The sequence below is a fragment of the Psammomys obesus genome, unplaced genomic scaffold (assembly GCF_907164565.1).
Source record: "Psammomys obesus unplaced genomic scaffold, mPsaObe1.curated_primary_1811, whole genome shotgun sequence".
Classification (NCBI taxonomy): domain Eukaryota; kingdom Metazoa; phylum Chordata; class Mammalia; order Rodentia; family Muridae; genus Psammomys; species Psammomys obesus.
In genome coordinates, this window is record NW_026592368.1 from 2,335,263 (window position 1) to 2,341,021 (window position 5,759).

A 5,759-nucleotide genomic window follows, 5' to 3' on the forward strand; every position below is an offset into this window, starting at 1 on the left:
ACACTGGAGAGAAACCTTATGAATGTAATGAGTGTGGTAAAGCCTTTGCACAACAGAGTAGTCTCCGAAAACATGAAAAATCACACAGTTGAGAGAAGCCTTGTGAGGGTAATTAGTGTGATAAAGCCTTTGCATGTAACAATTATCTCCTAAGACAACAACACATTCTGGAGGGAAACCATACGAATATACCTATGTGGGAAAGCCTTTGCACATAACATCTTCTACTACATAAAAGAACACAAACTGGAAAGAAGCTGTCTGACTGTAACCAATGTGAAAAAATTTTGGACTTCAGAATCATCTTCACACTCATGAAAGAAATCCTAATGGACAGAAAGCCTGTGAGTGCTTTGAACATGGTGAAACCATACCACATTTGTATAATCTTCATCATCATGAAAGGATTCATACTGGAGAGAAAACTTATGAATGTGTTAAAATGGTGAGTCCTTGCACAAATTTAGAGTCATCATCATCATAAAAGTATCTTTTCTGGAGAGGAATTCTGAGAGTATAAGCAATGTGAAAAGGCCTTTGTGTTCTTTGGTCCACTGAGATCCAACAGAACTGAAAAAGTAGCTTAATGAAAATGACCTCCCTTTTCTGAAGGGGACAGGAAATAGGGGCAATAGGAATAGAGGGTAGTACTGAGGGAGAGAAGGGAAGGGGACTACAATTGGAATGTAAAGTAAATAAACTTATTTTTAAAAAGAATACAATGAATGGTGAATATCAATTACACGCAACAGTATTATATAATAAGGTGTTTAGGGAAGACTTACTGATAATCCTGATTCCCAACATTTACTGTTTTCAGTTGCTTCACTTTACACAAGAAATTTTTAGTCCAGTGGATGAATATGTAGGGAATGTTGAAGTAACACCAGCCAGGAAGTTCTCTGAGAGAATCACCACAGTGGTAGCCTGTAGAAGTTTCTTTGTGTGCACATAACTATTGTTCCAGGGGTCCTATTAAAAACCATCACAACCCACACTGAATTTTGAGATATGAGGGAGGAGGCTTTCTTTTTCATGTATGAATCTGCTTCTGGCCTAGATGTGTAACCATGTCAAGGGTGAGCTTTCTCTGCCTGAATTCCTCTGGAGAATGTCTTTAGACATAGATGCCACCAACCAAAATTGATAGATGGCTTTTCATACTGATCCCTGCTAACTCTCTCCTCCATTTAAATATAGAATAATTAGGATCTGTGTTCTTGTTCATGTGATAAGAATGTGCTTTTTAATGAAAATCAAACATCCTTGAAGTGCCCAGTTTTAAACAATTATCTACATCTATCCTTAGAGCATCCCAGTCACTCCCCAAGGGGTACATACCCTGTTTTCTGGAATTAAAGTTGAACTTACTTTCTGAGTTGGTTCCCAGACTGTTCTGATCACTGTTATGCTTGGGTGTCTTCCAAGCTTTATACCTCATCTTCTGGCTCTCCTTCCTTCCTGGGCTGGTGGGAAACAGCCTCCAGGCAGCAAGAGAACCACGTTTTCGGAAATGCTTGTGATAAAATGTTTCACACTTCATAGCATTTCAAATTTCACGTGTTTCTGAATATGAGATGGTAAATCAAACAGTGTCTTTGGATGGGACTCTATAAAATGAGTTATACCTAGTGTTGATTTCACAGTAAGCTTGCAGGCAAGCTTCATGGTATGAAATCTTCTGAGGTGAGCACAGTGGCCTATGGAGAAGAAATAAGAGCAGAAATTTTATTTTCCTGTTTTTAATAGCTGAGTAGTGTGGAGGGGAACTCCTCTTCTGAATGGACTAGGGGAAGCAGATAGGGGGGAGATGGAGGGAGATGGATTAGTAGGAGTTGAGGGAGTGACCTTTAATAGGGATATATAATGAATAAGTTTTGAAAAAATAAAATAAATTAGAAGAACAAAACTTGACAGCAAAAATTTGAGTCCAGTCTGGGTACCCACCCTCCCTCAAAGAAAAGAAAAAAGATATAAAGAAAGAAAAGAAAATTAGAATCTTTGTCTTTGCCACCTTTCTTCTTTGTGAGCTCATTTTTAAAATTATTATCTAATGGAGACCATACTGCTCTCTCTGAAGTTTATATTTCCATAGATGTAGGTTTCATACCTGAAATAAATGGCAGAGGTTTGCATTTAACATATCAAAACAGACCTAGCTGCCAATTTTCTCCCGGCAATCCCTCAGTCCTTCTATGTTATATGGTCCTCCAGGCTGGCATAGCCCACCCAATACCCTGAATTCTCCTTCCCAGGGCCTGAGCTAACCTCATTCCCTACTCCCTCATATATAGGCAAACTCTTTTAGCTACCTGGTCTTGTTGAGAGCCATTCAAGTGCAACAGCAAAACATCTGTAGCACTCATTCAATTTGGCTCCCCTGTTAACATAGTCATGATGAGTTTGTCTTGGAGAAGCATAACCCCAAGAACTTATACTGAGGACTTTGTGCTTTTGTGGAACATAGCTCTGTTTGATGCCATTATGATGCCAATAGTCCTCATAACATGAGTTGTATGAATATTTTAATGATGCTTCTAGCCCACTCACTTGGCAATATCACTGGCATTTAAATTTTTAACAATGCTTGATCTCTTTTCGCATGGTTTCTGGAGCAGATTAATGAATTAACCACTGCTTTTGAAAGGAACCAAAGTTGTAGGATTTTAGCAATGACCATTATTCTTAGAAAGAATTTGAAAAAAAAAATTGTTTAACAAGGTTTGGGAAGATGTTTTTGCTAATGTTTGTGATGTACAAAAACTTAGAGAATGATTTAAAGTTAAGAAAAGTACACTGTTAATAGAAAAGCCAGGGATGTTTTAAGGTTGATGAGGCGAAACAATAGCCCAAGGTAACATTGGCTGTCTGGACTCCCTCAAACTGTGTCTAAAACTGAGACAGCTGTTGATTCCCCATGTTTGTTTTCCCCCTCAGCTTCTTGATGTAATTTAATAAAAATGATTAATGAGTAGATGCACACCCCTTTAAGATTTAAAGTACAGATGCCAGTACCATGCCATTTTTTATTACTGTTGTGCTATAGTACTACTTGAAATCTCGGATAAAGATACCTCCAGAAAATCTTTTATTGTACAGGCATTTTTTAAAATCAATTCTAGGTTTTTTTGTTTTGCCATATGAAACTGAGAATTGTTCTTTCAAGGTCTGTAATGAGTTGTGCTGGTATTTTGATTGGAATTGCACTGAGTCTTTAGATTTCTTTGGTAGAGTGGCCATTTTTACTATGTTAATCCTACCAATCCTGGAGTATGGGAGATCTTCTGATATCTTCCTTGAAGTTCTTTTTTTTTCATGCAAGTCATTCACTTTCTTGATTAGAGTCACACCAAGGTACTTTATGTTATTTGTGGCTTTTGTGAAGGGGTTTTGTTTCCCTAATTTCCTTCTGAGCCCATTTGTCTTCTGTATACAGGAGGGCTTCAGATTTTTTTAAATTTAATTTTGTAACAAGTCATTTTGCTGAAGTTGATTATCAGCTGTAGGAGTTCCCTGGTTGAATTTTTAGAGTTATTCATGTATACTATCACGTCATCTGCAACACAAGCTGGACTGGATGTGGAGAAAAGTGAATCATCCTCCATTGCTGCTGGGAATATAAACTTGTATAACCACTTTGGAAATCAATCTGGTGCTTTCTCAGAAAATTATGAATAGTGCTACTAGAATATTCAGTTATACCAACCATGGGCATATATTCAGAAGATTATCAACCATACAGCAAGGACATTTGCTCAACTCTACTCATAACAGCTTTATTGACAATATCCAGAATCTGGAAACAACTTAGATGTCCCCAAACCGAGGAATGAATACAGAAATTGTGGCACATTTATACAATGCAATACTATTCAGCAATTAAAAACAAGGAAATCAGCAGGCAAATGGATGCAACTAGAAAAGATCACTCTGAGTGAGGTATCCAGAAACAGAAAGACACTCATGGTATATACTCACTTATATGTTGATATTAGCCATATAATATAGGCTTATATAGGGTTTAAAAATACTAAAATCTATAGTCCTAAAGGATCGAAGCAACAGGAAGAACCTTAAGGAAGATGCTTAATCCTCATTCAGTAGGGAAAATGGGATAAACATCGGTAATGGAGGAAGTTAGGGAACAGGGCAGGAAACTACCACAGAGGTCCTTTGAAAGAATCTACATAGCAGGGTATTGAAGCAGATGGTTAGACTCATAGCCAAATTTTGTGCAGAAAGCATGGATTAATATAGAAGATTCAGAAGATAGAAAGACATGGATGGGAGAGGCCCTCCACAAGGAGGCCAATTGAGCCAAAAAATATGGGCCCAGGGGGTCCTGTTCCAACCAAGGACCATGCATGAAAAACACCTAGAACCCCTGCTCAGATGTAGCTCATAAGTATCTCAGTTTCCATGTGAGTTCCCCATTAAGAGTAACAGGGGCTGTCTCTGACATGAATTCAGTGGAAGGCTCCTTGATCACCTACTCCTGGAAGTTGCAGCCTTGCTAGGCCGCAGAGGAAGAAGGTGCATCATTCTTGGTAAGACTTGATAAGATAGACTAGGATAAGATAGTAGGGAAGTAGGACTTCCTCTATCAGTGGACTAGGAGAGGGGCATAGGGGTAAAAGAGGGAGGTAGGTTGTAACTGGTGGAAGATAAGGGAGGGGCTTACAGCCAGAAAACAAAGTGAATAAATTGTAATAATCAATTAAAAAATGAGGTTTTTTTTCCTGAAATGGGTGGACTCAGGCAACTGTCTCTTAAGAACAACTAGAAAGAATAGTATTTCATTTATTCACATTTTCCTTTTTCCTGTAATACTATATATAATAAATACCCTTGATAAAATTCAGTGGTTTGTTATATATTCCTAGTATTATAATATTGTAAAATATTTTACAAATCAAATTTTGATATGTTGTGTGTAAAAATAGTTTATGAAAATGTGGCTTGAAATTTCAAAACAGCAAAGAATGATTACTCAAAACTCAGGAGGGTGAAAATGGAAGGAAAATTGATGAAAGAATAAATAATATATAAATAAATTAATATCTCTTACACAGTAATTTTAACATTTTGGTTACTGAAATTTAAAAAATATACACAGAATATTTCTCAAGTAAACAATGTAAGCTATTATTAATAGCTCTTCTGCATGCACCCTGAGATATTTTTTTAAATTATCTCTCTTGTCACTGAAATGTGTTCTTTGACAAGTCATGCCATTATACCCTGATGTTCAGGTTCTAATACTGACTATTCAGTTCTTATTTCAGAATACTGACTTCTTTTAGCCCAATTAGGACTGAAGTCATACAATTTTTGATTTCTGTGTCTAGCTCAAGTCATAACTTTCAATGATACATTTTGAGTTCATCCACAATTTCAAAGTAAAATGATTGCCTTTCTTGAAATGTTAAATGTTCTTTCTTGCTCTCTCACACACACGTACACACACGCACACACATGCATGATATATGTAATAGCAGTTATTGGCAACCCAAGACTTGAAATTGAAAGAGCCAAAAGAGGGATATATGAGAGATTTCGTAGGAAGGACAGAGAAATGAGAAATAATGTGATTATATTTAAAAATCTCAAAAAACAAAAGTACATGTTTTCCATGAATAAAAAAATTGAATAATATTATATTTTTCACTCATGTGATTCAGGACAATCAAGTCCATTCTATCTTAGCACATGGTAAGCTTTGCTTCAGTAAACATAAGTGTAGATGTGTGCTGGACCAG

The 5,759-nt window shown here is 36.7% G+C and overlaps 1 pseudogene; it reads left to right on the plus strand.

Moving 5' to 3' along the window:
* LOC129681284 (zinc finger protein 514-like) overlaps nt 1-92 on the plus strand; it is an 870-nt pseudogene extending 778 nt beyond the window's left edge.
* The last annotated feature ends 5,667 nt before the right edge of the window (nt 93-5,759 follow it).